The sequence below is a fragment of the Phalangium opilio genome, unplaced genomic scaffold (genome assembly GCF_054372755.1).
Source record: "Phalangium opilio isolate 3A_F unplaced genomic scaffold, DU_Popi_V2 ptg000059l_1, whole genome shotgun sequence".
Taxonomy (NCBI): domain Eukaryota; kingdom Metazoa; phylum Arthropoda; class Arachnida; order Opiliones; family Phalangiidae; genus Phalangium; species Phalangium opilio.
In genome coordinates, this window is record NW_028324176.1 from 431,469 (window position 1) to 456,473 (window position 25,005).

Sequence of the window (25,005 nt, forward strand, 5' to 3'; positions counted from 1 at the left end):
ACGGAACTAAACACAAACAATCTACAACGCTTAGTGCGAATACTAAATGCCTGCGCTAAAAAGACTTTAGCCGTTGCTCAAGGTCAGGGAAAAAATTCCAATGATAAATCCCCTTTAATGTAAATAATGTACACTTTAAAGTGAAAGGATTAATATCAGACTATTTTATACAAAATTATATTTATTCACAAGAAGAAAAACGCATATATACTTGCAAGGAAACATTTTTATTATCAATTTGAATCGTGCATTTTAAAGCCTTTAGTCAGCCTCGCGATTACAATACTTCATTTTTTTTAAACATATTATTGTTTCTCGTCCAGTTTAGTAGTGAAAAAAAGAAGCTTAGTAGATAATTTACTATAAAGTTAGATATTGATAATGACCAGAATTTTGAAAAATGAAAAATCAAAGATGTCCTTGACAAGAATTCTACGGCAGAAAACATATTATAATTTTAGCATAATAATTCATCATAGTAAAATACACACCAATCTTTTGACCACTCATAGTTTGAAATTTTATTTATGAGTGACAGAACCTTAGGATGTATTGATGGGTTTTTTTTAATCCATTTCCCCCTTGTTTTGGATTCTTTTTTACTGCGTGTCTGAAGTTTTCAAACCATGTTTGAAAAGGACATTAGTAGAAATATTGGTTTCAGCATAATTAACATAATATCAATAAGTATGACCAGGAATGTATAGATTTCCGCTACTTGGAATCTTTCACAGGCCATAGATCCATATACTAATTTGTAATCGAATTTAAGGGGCTGGCCTAAAAACGTTGTTAAAACGTGACCTTCTCCCACTTGTGATTCATTGTTTACTTGAGTTGTTTGCGCTACGCCGTTGGAACGTATGCGCGATGGTTGGCCTGCTAAACTTTCCAAGTAGCACAAATGTATATATTTCTGGTATAACACTAAATGAATAATTTGAATAGTTTTCATGGGTGACTCCCATAATCCCCCTGGACTAATCCCTCCAAAAATTTCCCCCCGTCCAAATGGGCATAAGACAAAATCCCCCCATTTGCAGACAAAATCCCCCCAAACTGGAGACAAAATCCCCCGCTTACGGAACAAAATCCCCCGCTTACGGAACGAAATCCCCAGATATTCGTCCGCCGGAACTGGGTCAAAACTTCGTTTGAAAATTTGAATTCACCAAAAAATTCGCATCCCTATAGCTCTAGGTTAGGTTTGATGAATTCTGTAACTAGTTGCCACCTTTTCCAAGATATCGGTTTTTGAATTTAGTGCCTTCACCAAAAATTATGCCCCTTCTGTAACTAGTTGCCACCTTTTCTAAGATATCGGTTTTTGAATTTAGTGCCTTCACCAAAAATTATGCCCCTTCTGTAACTAGTTGCCACCTTTTCCAAGATATCGGTTTTTGAATTTAGTGCCTTCACCAAAAATTATGCCCCTTCTGTAACTAGTTGCCACGTTTTCCAAGATATCGGTTTTTGAATTTAGTGCCTTCACCAAAAATTATGCCACTTCTGTAACTAGTTGCCACCTTTTCCAAGATATCGGTTTTTGAATTTAGTGCCTTCACCAAAAATTATGCCCCTTCTGTAACTAGTTGCCACCTTTTCCAAGATATCGGTTTTTGAATTTAGTGCCTTCACCAAAAATTATGCCCCTTCTGTAACTAGTTGCCACCTTTTCCAAGATATCGGTTTTTGAATTTAGTGCCTTCACCAAAAATTATGCCCCTTCTGTAACTAGTTGCCACGTTTTCCAAGATATCGGTTTTTGAATTTAGTGCCTTCACCAAAAATTATGCCCCTTCTGTAACTAGTTGCCCCATTTTCCAAGATATCGGTTTTTAAATTTAGTGCCCTCACCAAAAATTATGCCCCTTCTGAAACTAGTTGCCACCTTTTCCAAGATATCGGTTTTTGAATTTAGTGCCTTCACCAAAAATTATGCCACTTCTGTAACTATATGCCACCTTTTCCAAGATATCGGTTTTTGAATTTAGTGCCTTCACCAAAAATTATGCCCCTTCTGTAACTAGTTGCCACCATTTCCAAGATATCGGTTTTGAATTTAGTGCCTTCACCAAAAATTATGGCCCTTCTGTAACTATTTGCCACCTTTTCCAAGATATCGGTTTTTGAATTTAGTGCCTTCACCAAAAATTATGCCTCTTCTGTAACTAGTTGCCACCTTTCCCAAGATATCGGTTTTTGAATTTAGTGCCTTCACCAAAAATTATGGCCCTTCTGTAACTATTTGCCACCTTTTCCAAGATATCGGTTTTTGAATTTAGTGCCTTCACCAAAAATTATGCCCCTTCTGTAACTAGTTGCCACCTTTTCCAAGATATCGGTTTTTGAATTTAGTGCCTTCACCAAAAATTATGCCCCTTCTGTAACTAGTTGCCACCTTTTCCAAGATATCGGTTTTTGAATTTAGTGCCTTCACCAAAAATTATGCCCCTTCTGTAACTAGTTGCCACCTTTTCCAAGATATCGGTTTTTGAATTTAGTGCCTTCACCAAAAATTATGCCACTTCTGTAACTAGTTGCCACCTTTTCCAAGATATCGGTTTTTGAATTTAGTGCCTTCACCAAAAATTATGCCCCTTCTGTAACTAGTTGCCACCTTTTCCAAGATATCGGTTTTTGAATTTAGTGCCTTCACCAAAAATTATGACCCTTCTGTAACTAGTTGCCACCTTTTCCAAGATATCGGTTTTTGAATTTAGTGCCTTCACCAAAAATTATGACCCTTTTGTAACTAGTTGTCCCATTTTCCAAGATATCGGTTTTTGAATTTAGTGCCCTCACCAAAAATTATGCCCCTTCTGTAACTAGTTGCCACCTTTTCCAAGATATCGGTTTTTGAATTTAGTGCCTTCACCAAAAATTATGCCCCTTCTGTAACTAGTTGCCACCTTTTCCAAGATATCAGTTTTGAATTTAGTGCCTTCACCATAAATTATGCCCCTTCTCTAACTAGTTGCCACCTTTTCCAAGATATCGGTTTTTGAATTTAGTGCCTTCACCAAAAATTATGCCTCTTCTGTAACTAGTTGCCACCTTTTCCATGATATCGGTTTTGAATTTAGTGCCTTCACCAAAAATTATGCCCCTTCTGTAACTATATGCCACCTTTTCCAAGATATCGGTTTTTGAATTTAGTGCCTTCACCAAAAATTATGCCCCTTCTGTAACTAGTTGCCACCATTTCCAAGATATCGGTTTTGAATTTAGTGCCTTCACCAAAAATTATGGCCCTTCTGTAACTATTTGCCACCTTTTCCAAGATATCGGTTTTTGAATTTAGTGCCTTCACCAAAAATTATGCCTCTTCTGTAACTAGTTGCCACCTTTCCCAAGATATCGGTTTTTGAATTTAGTGCCTTCACCAAAAATTATGGCCCTTCTGTAACTATTTGCCACCTTTTCCAAGATATCGGTTTTTGAATTTAGTGCCTTCACCAAAAATTATGCCCCTTCTGTAACTAGTTGCCACCTTTTCCAAGATATCGGTTTTTGAATTTAGTGCCTTCACCAAAAATTATGCCACTTCTGTAACTAGTTGCCACCTTTTCCAAGATATCGGTTTTTGAATTTAGTGCCTTCACCAAAAATTATGCCCCTTCTGTAACTAGTTGCCACCTTTTCCAAGATATCGGTTTTTGAATTTAGTGCCTTCACCAAAAATTATGACCCTTTTGTAACTAGTTGCCCCATTTTCCAAGATATCGGTTTTTGAATTTAGTGCCCTCACCAAAAATTATGCCCCTTCTGTAACTAGTTGCCACCTTTTCCAAGATATCGGTTTTTGAATTTAGTGCCTTCACCAAAAATTATGCCCCTTCTGTAACTAGTTGCCACCTTTTCCAAGATATCGGTTTTGAATTTAGTGCCTTCACCATAAATTATGCCCCTTCTCTAACTAGTTGCCACCTTTTCCAAGATATCGGTTTTTGAATTTAGTGCCTTCACCAAAAATTATGCCTCTTTTCCTAAATATGAGTTTCAAAATTTAGTTTCTTCAGGCAAAATAATTTGCTTTTTCCAAATTATCGGCTATCAATTACGTTTTTTACAAGACTGAGAGCGGAATACGGTATATAGAAGTTACGGTAAAAACATTCAATTTTGAAATTTTCGCAAAAAAAAATTAAAAATGCTTGGGCGGGCCAATATTTTTTTAACTATTTTATTTGAACTCCCCATGGTCTAATTAGTCAGGTAAGACCGTTATTTCATGTAAATAGATATAGTGGAATTTTACCGGATTTTCCATAAAATGATCCTTTCGGTAGGATTTTGTTGAACAGTTTTCCTTTTGGGGGATTTTGTCCTGGACGTTTTCTCTGGGGGATTTTGAACAAACACGTCTAAAATCGGGGGGAAAAAGTCTTGGCAAATCCAAAATAGGGAGATTTTGTACAGGGGGATTATGTACGAGACCCAGTTTTCATAGCAATAAGTACCAATTTTTAAACCGAAAATAATTTTCGATTTTAGAATAATATGTAAAGTTAAATCTAGGGTAATATTAAGTGTCATACTTATGGTTTTAATGAAAAAGCTAGGCCTACCTCTGTAAAATTCCAAGGTGCAAAAGCACTCGTCTTGATATTTTATATTTGCCATGTAGTATGTGGCAAATAATGAGCTCAACGCCTCTACAAGGTTTCCGTCGATGTGGTCGTTTACCACATGACCATCAACAGCTAGCATCATTAATTTGCTGTCCACGAGTTTTCCTTCAAAGAGAAAAGTTTTTGGAACAAATCTGAAATAGACTATCTGTACCTAAGACACAGATTGACTGGGATGATAAGCTAAAACCCCCGTTCGTCCTATGGCATCGCCTGTCGTAACCCAAAAGGGAGAGTCTCGAAACCTTTCGACCCAGTGATCAGTCGAAAAACGTTCAATATTGGTCGTGGCGTGGCGCTAGAGAGGCGCTGCTTTAAAAGAACCACACGCTGTATCTCCATTCCAGTCCATCTGTTTTTAATGGTCTTAGTCTGTACCAAGCTGCAACGGCAAGGCAAGGGTGACCTCTTGATACCACAAGGTCTTTTTCAATGTCTTCCACAGACGTCCCAGGCTGTAAAAATAATTTTAAATAAAACTCTGAATTTCAAAAAAAATTATTTTCATACCTCAAAACTAGGAAAGAGGACGTTGAAGTCTTCATTAAAATGGGCCATTAAACACATAATAATCGTTGCGACAGCATTTTGACTAGTGCTGTACCCAATATTTGAATTGAAATCGGCCAATGGATTCATAGGGAGCTTTCCATTCCCCTTGCTTTTTTTTGTTTTTTTCTCATTTGTTTCTTGGCATATGGATGCTGGTGTTTGCGCTGAACATGACTCCATCGTGGTTGGGATGGTTTTTAAGTGCACAAAAAAGCTAATATTTTCCCCCCTCTTTGCTCAAAAAACGCCTGAAAAAGATTAAAAATGTTCTTTTCAAGAAGTAAAGTGGAATAGGTATTTATGCCGTAAATTTCAAATAGAAACGGCCAATTTTTTCAAATCGTTTTTAAATCAAGCTGGGAATCAAACTCTCGTCTTTGCAATAAATATCCTTCCTTCAATTTTTGCTTTACCATTTCCAAATCTGGATTTTGATCATGCACTAACTCTATCAACTGATTTTGAGCGGCTTTGGCTAACTCTAACTGGTCTGGACTAGGTAGACCATCTGAACGTATCGAATCTACTCTATATACATATTTGCTGGCATTTTTGGATTTTCTCCTTATAGTTGGAATTTCATTGTCCTTGTCGCGGGAGAGATTTTCAACTCTAGTTTTTAGCTGCATTGCAAAACTTTCATAACCTGATCCCAAAACCTCGCCATCTACTTTATCACAAATTGCAAGAGGAAAGTCTACATGAAATTGCCTTGCTATCTCTTTTAACTGACTATAGAGGGGTCTTGAGCATACTTTTAAAACCTCGGCTATTATAACTCGCACAACTTCACGACGCTCTTTGTCTTTCAATCTTCTGCTATTTCTTAAACCTTGAGCAATGGTGGGTCTAAACATATTGATATTCACATTGAAATGGTTCATCCAATTTGGGTTTAACGAAGGCGAAAGAATTGACTAATAACAATGAGAATTAATTTAGGAAAAAATATAATATTCAATTGAGTGGTATTTTTACTTCATTGAGTTTATCAGAAGCAGATCCTCTAGTGTCAGCTTTAAGTTGTGGAGAGTTGCTAGGGTTGCAGGAGCACCTTTCAACATAATCCACCAGTTTTCGAAATTGGACTGGAGTCACGATGCTTTTATCTTTCAAATCTTCGAATTTAATAAACTTTAAATCTTCAATGGCTTCAACACCCAATTCCACAAAATAATTCGCTAGTTTTTCTACGTTATCAACACGATTCAAAAAAAACTGGTATCGCAGCCACGTTAGATGCCATCTATAGTTTGAAATGAGATAAGAATATAAATACAGCCATCGAACATCTTGATTTGGCCCAAAATTGACATTAGAAAACCTGGTTTCGAGGAAAAACATGGAGCTCATTGGCTATTGTCTCAGGTTTTAGAATATCCAATAATTCAGTCAAGATTTTCAAATAAATCAAAGCTTTTAAATTAATATTGAAAATTATTTCAAGTTTTATTGATAATTTTCATCATGGATGATATACTGAATGCTTTAGGTAAATAAAGCATTTTCTTTCCAAATAATACCCATTTAATGGAGAGTAATCCACAATATTTTGTAAAGGAATGATAGTGGTTTTGGCTTGCACGGTAACTCGTACAGAAATAAGTTCAACTCTAACTTCGACTTATACCATTCTGATATCAAATAGACATCGTTCCCTTTCACAACTAATGATTTAATTTTCCCAAACGTAATCACATCCTCACTACTTGAAATCACAATAAACTGTCCTACTTCATATTGTGTTCCTTTGAATGTTAACTTTGAAAGAATGATTGAATTCGTTCTTTTTAAATGGTGTTTTATAGCGTCCGTGTTTATGCAATCATCAAAAAACAATTCACTTTGAAATGGAGACCCACAGTCTGTTAACTCTAAGTCAGGAGGAAAATATGAACCACTAGATAGATAAGCTTGTTGTTTTTGATGCTTCTCAGACAAACTCTTTGTGATATTAATAAAATTTTTAGTTAGTCGAGCCCATTTTTTAAAAACCCCGTTTTTACTTTCGAAACGTAATGTAAATACTCTTATAAGTGGCCCAAATTCCAAAATCAGTTCAGGATAGTGATCGATTACATAGTGGTGTTTAGGTTTTAACTTATAGTCAGGGAAGGCTGTTAATAAATTTAGTTTGTACTGTTTTAGAAAAACAAGTTAAATTGCTACCTCCCCTTTTGATATTTTTGGCGCACAAAGTATTTCCACAATTTGTTTTAACTGAATATACAGCAACCAAACTGGGTCTAGAAATTGTACTTCATTTCGCAGTACTAAAGACAGGATGCGAAGCATACACCAATTTTGTGATGCATTGCCTGTCAATTTTGAAGCTCCCGCCTTTTGAGGGCAAGGCTTGTTACTAGAATCTGAACCTTTATACTTGAATTCAGTAAGCATTAAATTGAAGTGAGGCAATGAAAACCATTTTTTTTTCTTAATCCAATATGAGATAAAAATATTCAAATCATAGGCTATTATACCTTCAAATACGTCATGGGCAAGGCACGGCGGTAAAGCAGGTGCGCATACATGGAAACTTCGCAGATTGTTAAATGGTGAATTAAACCTAATTCCACTAAAAGAGTCAAAATCTTTGGTGGTCACTTTTTCTATAGCATTATCGTAAGATTGAACAGTCCTTTTTATTAAATTATTAAATTTGTTTAAATATTTATATTCAATCTCACAATAGCGACAAACATAACCATTTGAAAAATTTAATTGAAATCCACCAGCGTCGTGTGATCCCAAATTATCTCCAATCAAACCAAAAAGATTTACCTTCACCTTTTCTCCGTTTAGTAGTTCTATTCTATTCTTTTCTAAAGCCGTTAAATCTAATATTAGCTTACTAAAAAACTTCACCACGCCAAAATGTTTCATGTCTGCCTCTTTACACAGGGAAATTAATTGAATGTGATTGACGTTAGATCTTTTCTCTGGTGGAATGTTAAGTACACAGAAAAAACAACGTATAGGTTTTGAGCACATCCATTTGATTTAAACATGTTGAAAATCTAAACCCCTAGATTTGACGTGCGAAAACTAAACACCAACTAATACCAATGGGTGTAATAGCTAAACATATAAAAACTAAACACAACAGCGCATTGAAAGCCTTTAAAAACACGTTTAAAATCTAAACTTATCGTAAAGTGGGCATAAACCGAAACGCCAGGGTTAAAACGTGTTCAAAACCTACTCTAGGTGTAAAGGATATAAACATATTGACGTATGTAGTTAACTCGAGCATCTGAGGAAGAATAATTAATATTTTATTTGGTGAATCGGTTTTAACCCCTTCTCATGCCGAGAGGCCAAGGTTCAAAAATTTGGGAATGGGGTACATTCATTCGCTGGTGCTTGACACGTCAAAAGTCAGAATTTACTCAAAAAAAAGCCATATTAGAACTTCGCCCATATTTAGTAAGTAAATAAAATTTTATTTTTATATTAGTTAGGTTTATAATATAACTGGGTTTAAATTTGAGTTATGAATTCTAATTTTAGAAATGTGTTGCTCATTAAACGGTTTGACTCACGCTAAAATTGCCTTCAAAAATGTTTCATTGCCATTTTTGTTGTGAACTGTAAGTTTAGATCAGAGGTTTAGTAACTATAACCGATCAAAATATATTATTTGTTATCTTGGCGTACCAACGTAAAAACATCAAAATGGGGTTTTCTATTCAAAATCAAGATGATTCTACTTGCAATGAGTGTATAGAATATGTTTACACTTATTTGAAGCCTTTCTAGGCACCTGGGACCGGTCAGTTCAACGTTTTTGCTAAGGGACGACCACGTTGACTGTTTTACCATAACCAGGGTACCAAAAACGGATTTATGTACTATGAACGTTGGATCATCGCTTTAGCCTCTGGTACCATCCTCGCATACTTTATTGAGAAACTTCGTCTGCTTATATTTTGACTCCACCCACAAATTCTGTACATAGAGATCGAAAATGTCATTCTTATCTCTATTTTCGTGGTTAATTTTTTTTTCCAAATTGCTATATACAGAATTTGTGGGTGGAGTCAAAATACAGTGTGGAAGAGATCAGAGCAACACCTACCTTTGTGGAAAACCCCCAAAACCCCTGACGGACAGCTTCACTGCAGTACATTTTCGAGCTCGTATACAGGGTGTGACATGTGTCATTGTATGCAAATGAGAACGTGCAACAAGTATCATAGTGAATATCGTTTAATGATACGCACTTTGAAACGTTAAAGACCTATGATTAAGCTTAGGAACTAAGGCATCACACTACAAATTAAAGGGCTGTTTTGTAAACCCATCAGCGTAAATGTTCGATGTGCCTACCGTCGTGGTGTAGGCACTCTTCAAGACGATTGTGCATGCCTTGTATTACGTTTTCTAGCATTTGAGGAGTGATTCGTTCAATTGCGCTTCGAATTCTGGCCTTCAAGTCGTCTACATTTAAAGGTTCTGTTGCAAACACCTTCCCCTTAAAGGAATACCGAACTGATTTAAAAATTATCTCAAATCTAAAGAAAATCTTACTTTTTTGAGAGTTTAAACTCTTCTGATTCCTAAAATATGCTTAATAAATATTTAAACATGAGGGAAAACACAGAAAAAAACACTTCGAAAACTTGAAATTAGGGGGCAAAAGCAAATTTGCGGAGAAGATTTTTGGCGGGTTTTTGTCCTTGCTACGTCACTCACGGCATCTCGCGGAAAAGACAAGCGCGCGCCCGAGACTCCCGAGCGAGTATACCAATGCCGTGTGAATCTGAATAAATTAGGCTTAACGCGGCGCTGAGACACTAACAGGCGTCACGTGAGCGACATCAAGAGAGAAAATTTCTCCTTACTACGTCATCAAACGAAACAAAATTTAGCTAGGCCTTTTCCAAACACAAAACTTTGATTGCAATTTTATAAATTTCTACGAAACCAAATACAAAAGTAAACATATCATAATAAACTAGATTTTTCAAGGATTTTTTTCGTATTTTAAGTTTGTGGATGACGAAAATTATGGCAGTAACTCTTTAACATATCCTCATAAGAAGAAATCAAGTGGGGTTAGGTCAGGGGATCTTGCTGGCCACGGAATTGGTCCACCTCTACCGATCCAACGGTTTGGAAAGTGCTCAGTTAGCCATTGGCGAACATTGACCGCCCAATGTGGTGGCGCACCATCCTGCTGGAACCACAGGTCCCGCATCACTGCTAATGGTAATGCGTCTATCGCATCACTGAACTCGTGGCTTTGGCCTACTTAGATAAGGAATCCATACGAGGTTACGAAGGTCAGAATTTTCCGCGGCACTGAGAATTCGGCACATTATTCAATCAAACGTACGCGTCGTTACTAGCAGCTTAGTTCGTATAAACGTTGTAAGTCCTGTGTCGTAGACGAATGGCAGCCTACTCCAACCGAGAAAAATTGGACATGACGTTTATTTTGGGTGAATGTCGTGGTAACGTTCAACAAGCGGCATTGCTTTATGCCGAACACTTCCCAAACCGACAAAGGTCGGTTCGAAGAACCTTCACGAACATTAGAGACAACCTACGAGATTTCGGGAGTTTCGTCGTGCAAGACCGTCAACGTAGAAGAGACCGTATAATTGGTAATCATGATACTACCTAAAACGTCAAGACTTCTGTCTTATCATGCGCGAGCTAATTGAAGCCGATCCATTGTTCTTAAGAAAAGTTATTTTTTCTGATGAGGCGACATTTCACAGGGATGGTACGGTAAACCGACATAACTTACATTACTGGACCCTACGAAATCCATTCTGGTTACGGCAACATTACCATCAAATTCGATGGAAGATAAATGTTTGGTGTGGCATTCTGGGGAACAGAATCATCGGACCTTTCTTCTTCGAGGACAACATTACTGGTGACAGGTATTTGCACTTCCTGCGCCACGAGTTTAATGATGCGATAGACGCATTACCATTAGCAGTGATGCGGGACCTGTGGTTCCAGCAGGATGGTGCGCCACCACATTGGGCGGTCAATGTTCGCCAATGGCTAACTGAGCACTTTCCAAACCGTTGGATCGGTAGAGGTGGACCAATTCCGTGGCCAGCAAGATCCCCTGACCTAACCCCACTTGATTTCTTCTTATGGGGAAGGTGTTTGCAACAGAACCTTTAAATGTAGACGACTTGACGGCCAGAATTCGAAGCGCAATTGAACGAATCACTCCTCAAATGCTAGAAAACGTAATACAAGGCATGGAAAATCGTCTTGAAGAGTGCCTACACCACGACGGTAGGCACATCGAACATTTACGCTGATGGGTTTACCAAACATCCCTATAATTTGTAGTGTGATGCCTTAGTTCCTAAGCTTAATCGTAGGTCTTTAACGTTTCAAAGTGCGTATCATTAAACGATATTCACTATGATACTTTTTGCACGTTCTCATTTGCATACAATGACACATGTCACACCCTGTATACGAGCTCGAAAATGTACTGCAGTGAAGTAGTCCGTCAGGGGTTTTGGGGGTTTTCCACAAAGGTAGGTGTTGCTCTGATCTCTTCCACACTGTATTTGTGGATGTGCGTTTCTTGCGGTGTGCTTCACACGTTTCTATATTTCCCCATACCACCGCGGTGGCACCGCGTGACGTGTAGGCGTGAAGTTTATTAAGAAAAAGAAACTATGGTTAATAAAACGCAAATTTATTTAATAAACAAGACTAAATTAACTTGAAATATAACGCGAGTTACAAATTTTTCTCTCGCGACTCCTCGACCCGTACCTTGTGGAAACCTCTATTGAACTGTCCTTTTTTGGCGCCTATTTTCTCAAAAACTTTCTTTATCTCCTACGATGTCGAGCCCTGCTTGTAAAAACCCATGCGTCACTATGTTGACCGAGTCTTTCTTAAAAGTCCCAAAAAATTCCAAAACAAGATGAAGAAAACCACAACTACTTCACAATTCGTTACACTCCCGGGCCATGAGCATGCTCATCAAAATTCAAAAGAAATTAAACATTTATGAAAAGATTGAAATGAAATTACACAAACTCAAATTTTCAAACAGAAATTATAAAAATGACATTAATTTTAACATTAAACATGTTATTCGTTAACCTCCAATAAACGCAATAATTTCACTGCGCGTCTTATCACTGTTCCCGATGGTATGTTACTTGAACTAGTTTTCGTAGTTATTAAATTTTGAAAAATTAAAACAATAGGGTAAAAGTTCCGATGAGTTAATTTACTGAAATATTCAGCATTCATATCCCTTCAAAGCAAGGGCTCCATGGCTTAGTGGTTAAGGCGCCTGTCTCGTAAACAGGAGATCATGAGTTCGATTCTCGTCGGAGAATCGCTGTTGTGTTACTTGAGCTAGTTTTCGTAGTTATTAAATTTTGAAAAATTAAAACAATTGGGTGAAAGTTCCGATGAGTTAATTTACTGAAATATTCAGCATTCATATCCCTTCAAAGCAAGGGCTCTGTGGCTTAGTGGTTAAAGCGCCTGTCTCGTAAACAGGAGATCATGAGTTCGATTCTCGTCGGAGACTCGCTGTTATGTTACTTGAACTAGTTTTCGTATTTATTAAATTTTGAAAAATTAAAACAATAGGGTAAAAGTTCCGATGAGTTAATTTACTGAAATATTCAGCATTCATATCGCTTCAAAGCAAGGGCTCCATGGCTTAGTGGTTAAAGCGCCTGTCTCGTAAACAGGAGATCATGAGTTCGAATCTCGTCGGAGCCTCGCTGTTATGTTACTTGAACTAGTTTTCGTAGTTGTTAAATTTTGAAAAATTAAAACAATAGGTAAAAGTTCCGATGAGTTAATTTACTGAAATATGCAGCATTCATATCGCTTCAAAGCAAGGGTTCCGTGGCTTAGTGGTTAAAGCGCCTGTCGCGTAAACAGGAGATCATGAGTTCGATTCTCGTCGGAGCCTCGCTGTTCTGTTACTTGAACTACTTTTCGTAGTTATTAAATTTTGAAAAATTAAAACAATGGGGTAAAAGTTCCGCTGAGTTAATTAACTGAAATATTCAGCATTCATATCGCTTCAAAGCATGGGCTTCGTGGCTTAGTGGTTAAAGCGCCTGTCTCGTAAACTGGAGATCATGAGTTCGATTCTCGTCGGAGCCTCGCTGTTATGTTACTTGAACTAGTTTTCGTAGTTATTAAATTTTGAAAAATTAAAACAATGGGGTAAAAGTTCCGATGAGTTAATTTACTGAAATATTCAGCATCCATATCGCTTCAAAGCAAGGGCTTAGTGGTTAAAGCGCCTTTCTAGTAAACAGGAGATCATGAGTTCGATTCTCGTCGGAGCCTCGCTGTTATGTTACTTGAACTAGTTTTCGTAGTTATTAAATTTTGAAAAATTAAAACAATAGGGTAAAAGTTCCGATGAGTTAATTTACTGAAATATTCAGCATTCATATCGCTTCAAAGCATGGGCTCCGTGGCTTAGTGGTTAAAGCGCCTGTCTCGTAAACAGGAGATCATGAGTTCGATTCTCGTCGGAGCCTCGCTGTTATGTTACTTGAACTAGTTTTCGTAGTTATTAAATTTTGAAAAATTAAAACAATGGGGTAAAAGTTCCGATGAGTTAATTTACTGAAATATTCAGCATTCATATCGCTTCAAAGCAAGGGCTTAGTGGTTAAAGCGCCTTTCTAGTAAACAGGAGATCATGAGTTCGATTCTCGTCGGAGCCTCGCTGTTATGTTACTTGAACTAGTTTTCGTAGTTATTAAATTTTGAAAAATTAAAACAATAGGGTAAAAGTTCCGATGAGTTAATTTACTGAAATATTCAGCATTCATATCGCTTCAAAGCATGGGCTCCGTGGCTTAGTGGTTAAAGCGCCTGTCTCGTAAACAGGAGATCATGAGTTCGATTCTCGTCGGAGCCTCGCTGTTATGTTACTTGAACTAGTTTTCGTAGTTATTAAATTTTGAAAAATTAAAACAATGGGGTAAAAGTTCCGATGAGTTAATTTACTGAAATATTCAGCATTCATATCCCTTCAATGCAAGGGTTTCTGGGCTTAGTGGTTAAAGCGCCTGTCTCGTAAACTGGAGATCATGAGTTCGATTCTCGTCGGAGCCTCGCTGTTATGTTACTTGAACTAGTTTTCGTAGTTATTAAATTTTGAAAAATTAAAACAATGGGGTATAAGTTCCGATGAGTTAATTTACTGAAATATTCAGCATTCATATCGCTTCAAAGCAAGGGCTCCGTGGCTTAGTGGTTAAAGCGCCTCTCTCGTAGACAGGAGATCATGAGTTCGATTCTCGTCGGAGCCTCGCTGTTATGTTACTTGAACTAGTTTTCGTAGCTATAAAATTTTGAAAAATTAAAACAATGGGGTAAAAGTTCCGATGAGTTAATTTACTGAAATATTCAGCATTCATATCCCTTCAATGCAAGGGCTCCGTGGCTTAGTGGTTAAAGCGCCTGTCTCGTAATCTGGAGATCATGAGTTCGATTCTCGTCGGAGCCTCGCTGTTATGTTACTTGAACTAGTTTTCGTAGTTATTAAATTTTGAAAAATTTAAACAATAGGGTAAAAGTTCCGATGAGTTAATTTACTGAAATATTCAGCATTCATATCGCTTCAAAGCAAGGGCTACATGGCTTAGTGGTTAAAGCGCCTGTCTAGTAAACAGGAGATCATGAGTTCGATTCTCGTCGGAGCCTCGCTGTTATGTTACTTGAACTAGTTTTCGTAGTTATTAAATTTTGAAAAATTAAAACAATAGGGTAAAAGTTCCGATGAGTAAATTTACTGAAATATTCAGCATTCATATCGCTTCAAAGCAAGGGCTCTGTGGCTTAGTGGTTAAAGCGAGAGAATAATACGGCAGTATACGCCACTCGGGTCCCTGCGACCCCCCTTGCCGACCCCTTTTGGTTTATACGCCACATGTACCCCCTCCCCTCCCCCCTCCCATTTTGTACTCTTTTTCTGCGACCCCCCCTGCCGACCCCCTTTGGTATTACAGGGAAAACTCCCCCCTCCCCCCCTTGCCGACCCCCTTTGGTATTATAGGGAAAACTCCCCCTCCCCTCCCCCCATTTTGTACTCTTTTTCTGCGACCCCTCTTTGCCGACCCCCATTTGGTATTATAGGGGAAATCTTTTTTGGGTTTATAGGGAACCTGGACGACCATATTTTCATCCACCCCTCCCTTCCCCCATTTGGTATTACAGGTAAAATATATGTTTTAGAGAGGCGAAACTCTTTTTTGGGTTTATAGGGAAAGATATTTTTTTCACCGCTAGATGTCGTTATGGTCAACATTATTTGAGGGAAAAAAGAAGAATTTCTTCGAGTCGAGAGGGGTCCTCTTTAAGCTCAGATTTGTTCTTTACGGATTTTATTTAAAAGGGTACGTTGTAGTAGGAAAACAAGATGACCAAGACCCTAATATATGTTTTTTTAAAAATTTTATTTTTACAAGATTTTACAAATCTTTTTCCAATCTAGTTTTAAAATATTTTTGTTGGGAAATTATTAAGTTATAAAGATTAAATGGATTTAAAGTGCACATGCACTTTTTCTTTTCTAGGTTTTCTTTAAATTTAAGAATGATTTCAGTAGGAGTAATATAATTCGTAATATAATTAATTAATTCATCGAAGTTTTCGTAGAATGATTCGAGAATACGTATGTACGGTTCGTCTTCGAATAAATATTTGTTAAGTTTGAAAAGAATATCGTATACAGTTTCAGTCATGCATTCCAGAGATAAAGTATTAGCCTTTAAAAGTTCTAAATGTTTCGTTATTTTAGGTATTTGTCTGTTTAAAGTTAGGACTTCTTTGGGTGATATTTTAAAATTAAAGTCTTCGATATCTTGAAAAGTAAAAATTATTCCGTTTAAAGACGCGTGAAGTTTAATATAACTCAGATTCGTCTTATCCTCTAAAAGGGTAAATTCTTTAGATTTTTTATCAGGATTCGAAGTTACTAATTGATATATATCATTCCATTTGTCCATAAAATGTTTCCAGGTTTCGAGAGGTAAAGGAAATCCTTTAAGATTAGTTTTTCTTCTAAGAAAAAGTTCAATTTCCATATCATCGACGAGACGGAATGTAAGATAAAGCGTTTTACTAAGATGAAATTTCGAATTAAGTTTCTTAAGACGTCCTTCCATCTTCTTTCTTTTAGTAACGGTAGATTTAGGGTTTTCGATAGGTCTTTTATTAGAAATTTCGGAAGACATTTTGGCGTCATTTTGCTCGTTCGGTTGTAAACTAGCGAATGTTGATTCGAAAGCGTTCGAATTCTCTTTTATATAATGATTGATCGGGAAGGGGGGGGGGGTGAGGGAATGATGTAAGTGTTTTCGTTGATTCTTTTAATAAGTAAAGGTTCTAATAATATATTTATGTGATGCATTCTATGTTTAAATCTTAATTTATCTATTAAAAAATAATTTCTTCGATCTTCGTGGGGAATATGATATATTTTTATAACATTATTAAATTTAACCATAATTTTTAGTTTATGTATTTTTCTTCTTCTATTTTAGTTAAATCATGACAGGTTTTAAAAGATTTAAGACGTATAATATCGGGTACATCGGGTATTCTCGGAATGTTATTTGTAGGATATCCTTTTATAAATTTACAAGTAGGAAATTGTTTCCAATGTTCTTCGAAAGGGTCTGAGATTTTCATCCAGTTATTTAAAATACCGTTACAGTGAAAACAACGTACATGATCACCATAATGTAAATAATAACAGCCCGCTCTAGCTAAAGTTCCTTTATCAATTTCGGGGAAAGGAAAATGACAAAAACTGTGATATCTTTGAATTTCGTAGTTCATCGTAGTCTAAATCGTAAATGAGAAATTTGTCGACGATGTAGAGATATTTATAGGAAGTTAAAAAAAAGGTGTATGACGTCAAAATAAACATTAGGGAAGGGTGTCATGTCATATCAACAAGGGCCTACCGGCCCTGTAGAATAAGATCGATATATACATTTTAAAAATATTTAATTACAATAAAATAAAAATACAAAATAATTAAGAATGAAAATTTAAAAATAAAATTTAAAAGTTTTACAATATAATTACGAATGAAACAATTAAAAATATAATTTAAAAGTTAATATTTTCTTGGTTTTTATACAAATACGAAGCAAATAGTACGCTTCTCTCAAAAGCGCACGGTTTTGAGCGATGGGAGAGAAATCAATGGGGGAATAAACATTTCACGGGGGGCTCATCCTCAATTTCCGTTGCCTTAGGCAAACAATTTCGTTTAAATCAATAACGTCTTTAATATTAAACTTTTCTTCTAAAAAAGCGCATTTTTCTTTTCCTTTAGAAAAATAGGTGGCAACGTCTCGCGTTGCGTAATTAAAGCATGCCGATAGTCTATGGGAAGGTACGTCACTATCTCGGAAAGAAATGCCGTGGATGTATCGGGTAGTATAAAAATTGGTTCTTCGGTTATCGGGATCTACGTGGTATTCATCGTACGGCGATTTGAAGGTCCATGAAATGACGGAGGGTGTTGATTCTACGGTAGCGATGGCCAATTCTTTAGGTATAAACGACGGACGCTTATTTTCTTTAGTTTTTCATAAAAGATAGTCGAATTCTACGACTGATTTAGACATATTGTCGGAGAAAAAATGAAGATCCGTACCAGCGTAGTTCTAGTTGAAGAGTACGAATAGTCCCAATAGGGATAGGTCCTATTTATACTACCCCGAGAAAACAAAAGTGGCGCGAAGCTTAATGCTAATAATACCCTGTCAACTATAGTAATTACTGCCGAACATCTTTTGGTTTGGTAGAAATAATGTTTTTAAACATTTTGGATATAATAAATTAGTTTTTCAAAGGATCTTTCTTGAATTTTTTCATGAAAGAGGCGGAACTTTTTGTCTTAGATCTATGTAAAATATAGGCGATGCAAAAGGGTCCGCAAGATGAACTTGATAAGGATTGTAGTCTTCCTTTGTTATAAGACCATTTAGAAGAATTCGTTTTGACAAATATCCTGATTGATGGTACTACATTCCCAATAGCTAGCGAATCGAAGTAGTAGGCGTTTTTACGTCCGTCAAAGTAGATAGCAATCCAATGAAAGCCTTCAGCCCTTTTAGGATCTAAATTTACTATTACCGATGAAGGGTAATTTTCTATTATTTTCGGTAACATGTCACTAGGGTAAACCCATTTGAAATGTTTATAATTCTTTAAAATGGTCGTTATTTCTTGGGCATTCATTGTGTTTAACTAACAATAGAGACGTTTCTATTCTTGTCAATTTCTAGCAAAGATTGGAATTCCGAAAATACGATACAACTGAGTGTTTTCGCGAGAGCCTTTTTAAATCCTAGTTCAAGCCTCAGCTGCCCTCTTCGAACAAGGTTCCAATGATTTGTTTGACTAGCGGAATTATCTTGACTTAAATCGAAGCAGAATATGGCGTAACCAGCTGCAAATTCTTCGAAACTAATGTTTACTCCTTGGTCACTATAGTGTGTGTCAGAGCCGCTGAAAAGAGTATAGTAAGATCGTACGTACAGCCCCTTGTCAAAGTCAGGTCTTAAAGGTTTGGAAGGTATTTGTTCAGAGTTTGCAAAAAACGCTATATAATTAAGTCCGAAAGTTTCAAAATTTAAAGGGTTTTTCGAGAAAGACCCATTATACGCCTCGTGATCTACGAAACATACTAAAGACCTATTAGGATTGGGTCCTAAATATATATTTTCGATAGAAGTAGTTAATATGTTAGGAGAAATTGTGAAAACTTTCGTTTCGGTGCGAGTGAAAGCGTATTGAGCCGCTTTGACACTTAAGGCGTGTTCGTGTGCCAATAATATTTTAGGAGCGACTTGAACTTTAGGAACGTACAGAATAGCTTCGACTATTTCGTTTTTATACACTTTTCCGTCAGACCCCATTAAACAAAACGAAGATTTGGCTCTATAAAGTTTCAATCTTAACCCTACACCATTAATTAAGAGTTACAAAAATCCGATCAAAGAGCGAAATATGTTTCGAATTCTTTAGATTTCGCGCAAAACGATTTTCTTTTTAGGTATCCTTGGTTTTCCGTTAGAGAATCCATTTTCCCGGCAGTATCTTTATAAAACATAGCCGTTTGTAAATGAGAGTTCATAGCGTCGGAACCGTAAGTCGTTATAGTAGATATAAAGGCGTTAAAAGCGTACATATTAGCGGAAGCCGTAACGAGACAATCTCCGACGTATAAATCTACTCTTTCAAATTGGCTATGTCCGAAATTATTTACCGGACCTACGTTATCTGTATCGCCTATATCGTCACCATTTTCATCGGTTAATTTATTTCGAGTGTATAACATTATTAAAGAAGTATCGGTATATTCGTTACCCGTACCTGGGCAATCAAATTCGATAGGTTGATCTCCTTTCAGAGATGTTAAAGGTTGTACAGCGATAGTTTTTATATTTTCGACAGACGTTTGCGTTGGAGGAATTGTATGTATGTCCAATTCCGAAAGAACTCCTTCAGCCATTTTTAATTTGTTTTTTTTAATTAAAATTTGGAGAAAATATCACGTGGCGTCTTAAACGCTAGTTTTCTTTCAACTGATTTCAAATGATTCTTGACACGACGTTTTATAGTGTTTTTCTTCTTCTCTAGGCTATCTTTTTTCTTAGTAGTTTTTCTTTTTTTAAGACCAGATCCGTATTGTTTTCTAACATTTTCTAACGTTTCAGTAGCTCTTCTTTTAACAGATTCTTTAAGATTTTCGCCTTTAACTACGTCGCTTAAAACGTTTTGAGACGTTCCTATTTATTGTTTCCAACAAACTTTGCTCCTTTCACTAGAAAAGGGGCGACGTATCTACCGAATCTGGCCAGTATAGATCCAATACCTAATCCGGTTTGTCCACCATAGCCCCTTTGAAACGGTCTTCCCAGATATACGCTATTTATAACCCCTTGACCCGTTTGGGCTTGATTTAAGTAATAAGTATTATAATAACATTGCTGATGGTTTATATTTTCTATCGCCGCTGTTCGACGCATTTTATATGTAATTTACAAGACAAAGTCCCGAATTGAAATGGGGCATTTTGTCCAAGATGATTCCTTATATCTATGGTTATCGTATCGAAATATTTTTTCGATAAGGGGATATAATGAGGGGAATCGAATGTTTTGACGATCGTAGAACCGTGTTTTTATTATAATAATCCACGGGTACGATTCTCAATAAAGGCACTGTCGAATTACCGACAATTTCGTTTTCGACAATATCCGTATAAATATATAATTCGGAAGGTACGTGAAAATAAGACGCGCAGGATATTGGCTTGTGCCCTGAATATTTTTATTATCGACGAATCCCAAAATATCCGCCAAATGACGACTTAAACTTAAAAAAGCCGTCGAGTCGATAGATTCTTTATTTTTCTGTTTTACTATTACGTGACCGCTAATTCCATCGTGAATTAATTTTATAAATGCCGAATTACATATTTCGGTATTGTTAATAACTTGCAATATATGATCTATAGATTGATAATTTCCAGACCTAATATCCTCCACGTAGTATTTATCAACGTGAACTTCTTCTTCATCAACTTCTTGATCTTTTTTTCTCTTTTTCGCTTCCCCATCCTTTTTCTCGGAACTGTCAACGACTTCCCTGGGTGGAGGAGGGGCGGTGGTGGTAACAGAAAAGCGTTTAGAAGGGAGAGGTTTTTTGATTTTTTCTTTCTTTCGTTTGCAAGCTTTTGAATGTATTTCTTTTTTCCTCGCGAGTTTTTCTTTTTCGTTTTCTTTTAAAACGTTATAGAAACTGTTTGTATATATAATTTCTACTAAAGCTACTTCCCAATTTTTATCGGAACTTTCTAAATTAATAGGATTAGGTAATTTTGTAATATACGACGAGATTTTGTTCGAAGGAAAAAAATCCATAGAGGAATCACTCGGTAGCGTCAGGTAAAATCCCGATTTGTTCGACATTTTCGGCTAACACCCAAGAATTTTGAGATTTGGGTAAACCTAAAAATTTCACGAAATATTCTAGTTTTCCTTTACGTTTTCTTTTCTTGAGAATAGATTCTATTTTGAAGTTACGAGGCTTGGAGCATTTAATGAGTTGTTAACTGTAGAAATACCCTTTTATATCTGAACCTTCCAAATCTTGCAATTTTTATAAATGAGGAACTCTCGATTTTAAAATACCGACAATTTTAAATACTTCGATCGAAAAGTTTCCTTCGTACCCTTTAGCGAAGACCGATTTCAGTTTCGACACGCGTACGTAGTCCCCCAATTCAAATTTGGGAGTCTTAACGATTATTTTCTTCGTTTTCTGGTATTTTTTATAAATATTTTTATAAACTCTTAAAATATTGGTAGGGTTGACGTTATTCGGAGCCATTTTAATACTCGAATGATAAGCCGAATTATAGGCGTTAAGAAAATTATCAATTTGATCGATGTATCTGTAAGTATTATAATGGGTGAAATATTTATGCATTCGTGTTTTAATCGTTCTATTGAATGTTTCTACGAAAGGGGCGTGGTGAGGTTCGGAAGTCATCGTGTCGAATTTGATATTTCTTTCTTTAAGAAACTTTCTGACTTTGAAATTAACAAACTCTTTACCCGAATCGAAATAGATTTTGCGAGGCGAATTGCTTTTATCCGGAGAGAACATAATTTTTAAACCTTTCAATACTTCGTCGGCCGTCTTTCGCTTTAAAGGGACAATGAAACCTTTTCTAGAGAAACAATCTATACCCATTAATAAATAATTGAAATTATCGTTATATTGAGAATAGGTTTTCATATCGACTAAATCCAATTCGAATCTGTCGCCGATATTAAAAACGGGTATTTTACGTCTAGGAAATTTTTTTAAAGGAGTTTTGTGTAAAGTATAAGCTTCCAAAGTTTCTAAAAATTTGCGTACATTTTTTCTCGAAATTCCTTTATCTTTTACGGCCTTATATAAAGATTCGATACTCGAAAATGAAGCGGGATGCGAAACGTCGAAATAGATTTCGTTTAAGGATTTTCCTTGATTGTTCGATAAGTCTCCCATACTCCTACTCCTTTGTTAAATTTTTTCTTTTTTATTCCCGGGGTTATAGGAAGAACGCGTTTTCTTTTAGGTTTTAAAATTGACCTATTCGGCGTTTTTGCGGTAGTAGTTTTATTTCTAAGTCTTTTTTTAATCGGTAACGAACTCGGAGTTGTTGTTAATTGAAATGATTGGGGTGTTGATGGTGGTGGTGGGGTCGGTTGTTGTTGTTGTTGAAGAAATAATGGCTTAGTTTTTTTAACGTAATTTTCGACAAATGGTTCGAATTCTTTCCATCCAATAGGCGGGGATAATAAAACGTTTCCTTCGTCGAAATATTTAATAGCGTAATAAACTAATTCGCTAATATCGCTATTTAATACTCGATAATCGTCTATAAAAACGGATCCGTCTTTATCAGACCACTTTACTCTTCTTTCGTTAGTCGACAAATAATTTAAAATATCTTTCGCGCGTGATCTATATTCCATAGAAAATAAATTAATCCAAGGTTGTAAAGAATTATGTTCTTGAGGATTTTTAGTCGTTTGATATCTTTGCCATAATTGTTGATATAAAACCCATTTAGTTTTATCGTCTAAATTAACGTTGTTAATTATTTCGCGCATATCATTTTCCAAATTAGTTAACGTATTGACGTCGTTGGAAACCGGAGACGATTCGGGTTTTTCGTAGGGTACTAAAGTCATTTTTTTAGCGAATTTCATTTTCTAGAACTAAATAAAGATCCAATAACAGACGCGGCCAAGGGTAAAAGCAAAGAAAAGATCCCTCCGCCTTTTTGATTAATTAATAGCGATCTTTTTAATTTCCAATTAACTTTTTTATCGGCGATTTTTCTTAATTTAGTTTTATATTTAGATAATTTTTTAATATTGTTCGAACTTAATTCGAGATTTCCGTTAAGGGTATTAAGCGGGACTTCCCTTAGAGTTTCGTTAAGTTCTTTATCGGCGTTTTTCAAAAGACCTAAACGTTGATTTCTTTTTAATTTGCTTAAAGTTTTAATTAAGTGTATATTCTTTTTAGCTAAACTTTGACAAAAATTTCCTTTCCTTCGTCGTTTCGAAGAAGGTCTTTTACGTTTCATAGCCATCTTAAAAATGAAGCTAGGTATCGAAATTTATCTTCTTTTATTTAGAAACGTAGATAGTAATTTTTTCATTCGGGAAAATATTAGTTCTAATTCTCCATTCCTCGGGACAATTTTGACTTAAATCGAATAATAAATAAGAATAAGGATTTTTGGTAGCGTCTTTGTAACTTTCTTGAATAAATTTCCAATTATACGGATCGATTTGTTTGAATAAAAAATTGACTTGCATTTTATCTCTAATTTGTCTAAATAAAATAATATATTTAGAGTTTAAAGATATTTCTCTTATATTTTTATGAAATACATTTTGTACTAAAAATAAAACCGATATAGATCTATGATGACTATATTTAGTAAATATATCGGCTATTAAAGTACTTTTATTTTCGCTCATTAAATCGTCAATTATCATTAATATATTTTTAGAACCGTCGTAAATAGTAATATTATCCGGTAATCCACGAATAAAATTAATATCACTATTACTTTTCATATCGTCATAAAAAGGTTGCCATTCCGAATAATAATAATCAATTTGATAAATTTTAGGTTTAAACATATATTCTAATTCTTTAATAATTCTATAACAGAATACTGTTTTACCGCTACCGGAACTACCGGCTAATAATATCGATGTTGGATGTTCGAAAGGTATTATCATACGTCTTACTTCGAACTTTATATAAATACGAATGAATCAAAAATAAGAAATGCTATTAAATAAATAATTAACGCGTTCGCGAGGAAAATTAATTTTAAACGCGCGCGGATTTTACGCGCACGCGCGCGGATGGAGGCCGCCCCCCCTCACCCCCACAAAAATTTTTTGGAGGGACAAAGTCCCTCGAAATAATTTTTTTTTAAAGTATTTTGTAAAGAAAAAAAAGACATCTACTTCTTGACTATTTACTAAATTCTTTTTCTGCTCTAACCTTTACCACCAACGTTATCATTAAGCTGACAAACTTTTCTTGACCTACATATAATGTAGGGGGCTGGTTTCTTCTATTTTCAACAAAAATTCTTACCTAAAAATACCCTATACTCTTTGGAGAAAAAAAAATTGACAACTTTCTCTTTTGGGGTAGGAGTGGTTACATCGTCAACCATAATCTCTAACTTAAAATCCCAAATGTAAAGAGATGGGGGGTTGTTGCTAGGAATCCCAATCATTCATGTCAATGTTAACTACGTACTGGTCCTTTATTCTAACACCTAAATAAACTTCATCGGTGGTCAAAAAGACCATATGATTTTGGAAAACCCTTTTTTTACTATCCCTCTTCTCTAAATATAAAGAGCATTTAGGCCTATTTTCGGGACCATCATTTTTGACTTGACCCAACACGAGTTAAGAGCAAAATTTTAGCGGTTAAAAGAAGTCAGTCTAAAAGAAAATGGATCGAAACGTACGATGTTCCGCTGGACCAGATTGGTAAGTAATATGATACTATTACCTTTATTGCGATTTTGTTTAATTTTTATTCTCTCTCTCGTAGTCTTTTGCACGGCGTTAATACGCCATTTTCACCCTCGCCTTTTCATGAATTGGAAAATTTGGCCCCTTTTGAAAATTTCCAAATTACAATTCCTTCTCCTCCCTAATCGAACAACGACTCCGAAACTGAAGAACCGTCTTACACCTTAACACCTTGG

General features: G+C 35.9%; 1 long non-coding RNA gene and 9 other non-coding genes across 10 annotated transcripts; 9 read left to right on the top strand and 1 right to left on the bottom strand.

The window, feature by feature from the left end:
* Window positions 1–206: 206 nt before the first annotated feature.
* Window positions 207–582, bottom strand: LOC149667219 (uncharacterized). The gene is made up of 2 exons (XR_016368177.1): window positions 492–582; window positions 207–432 (listed from the first exon to the last, which is right to left on the bottom strand). It is a non-coding gene; the product is annotated as an uncharacterized LOC149667219 (long non-coding RNA).
* An 11,871-nt stretch (window positions 583–12,453) lies between these two features.
* TRNAT-CGU (transfer RNA threonine (anticodon CGU)) lies at window positions 12,454–12,528 on the top strand. Its single transcript has one exon. It is a non-coding gene; the product is annotated as a tRNA-Thr (tRNA).
* Window positions 12,529–12,650: 122 nt separating this feature from the next.
* On the top strand, window positions 12,651–12,723 carry TRNAT-CGU (transfer RNA threonine (anticodon CGU)). Its single transcript has one exon. It is a non-coding gene; the product is annotated as a tRNA-Thr (tRNA).
* Window positions 12,724–12,847: 124 nt separating this feature from the next.
* On the top strand, window positions 12,848–12,920 carry TRNAT-CGU (transfer RNA threonine (anticodon CGU)). Its single transcript has one exon. It is a non-coding gene; the product is annotated as a tRNA-Thr (tRNA).
* Window positions 12,921–13,043: 123 nt separating this feature from the next.
* Window positions 13,044–13,116, top strand: TRNAT-CGU (transfer RNA threonine (anticodon CGU)). The gene has a single exon. It is a non-coding gene; the product is annotated as a tRNA-Thr (tRNA).
* Window positions 13,117–13,240: 124 nt separating this feature from the next.
* Window positions 13,241–13,313, top strand: TRNAT-CGU (transfer RNA threonine (anticodon CGU)). The gene has a single exon. It is a non-coding gene; the product is annotated as a tRNA-Thr (tRNA).
* Window positions 13,314–13,626: 313 nt separating this feature from the next.
* TRNAT-CGU (transfer RNA threonine (anticodon CGU)) lies at window positions 13,627–13,699 on the top strand. Its single transcript has one exon. It is a non-coding gene; the product is annotated as a tRNA-Thr (tRNA).
* Window positions 13,700–14,012: 313 nt separating this feature from the next.
* Window positions 14,013–14,085, top strand: TRNAT-CGU (transfer RNA threonine (anticodon CGU)). The gene has a single exon. It is a non-coding gene; the product is annotated as a tRNA-Thr (tRNA).
* Window positions 14,086–14,406: 321 nt separating this feature from the next.
* Window positions 14,407–14,479, top strand: TRNAT-CGU (transfer RNA threonine (anticodon CGU)). The gene has a single exon. It is a non-coding gene; the product is annotated as a tRNA-Thr (tRNA).
* Window positions 14,480–14,603: 124 nt separating this feature from the next.
* Window positions 14,604–14,676, top strand: TRNAT-CGU (transfer RNA threonine (anticodon CGU)). The gene has a single exon. It is a non-coding gene; the product is annotated as a tRNA-Thr (tRNA).
* The last annotated feature ends 10,329 nt before the right edge of the window (window positions 14,677–25,005 follow it).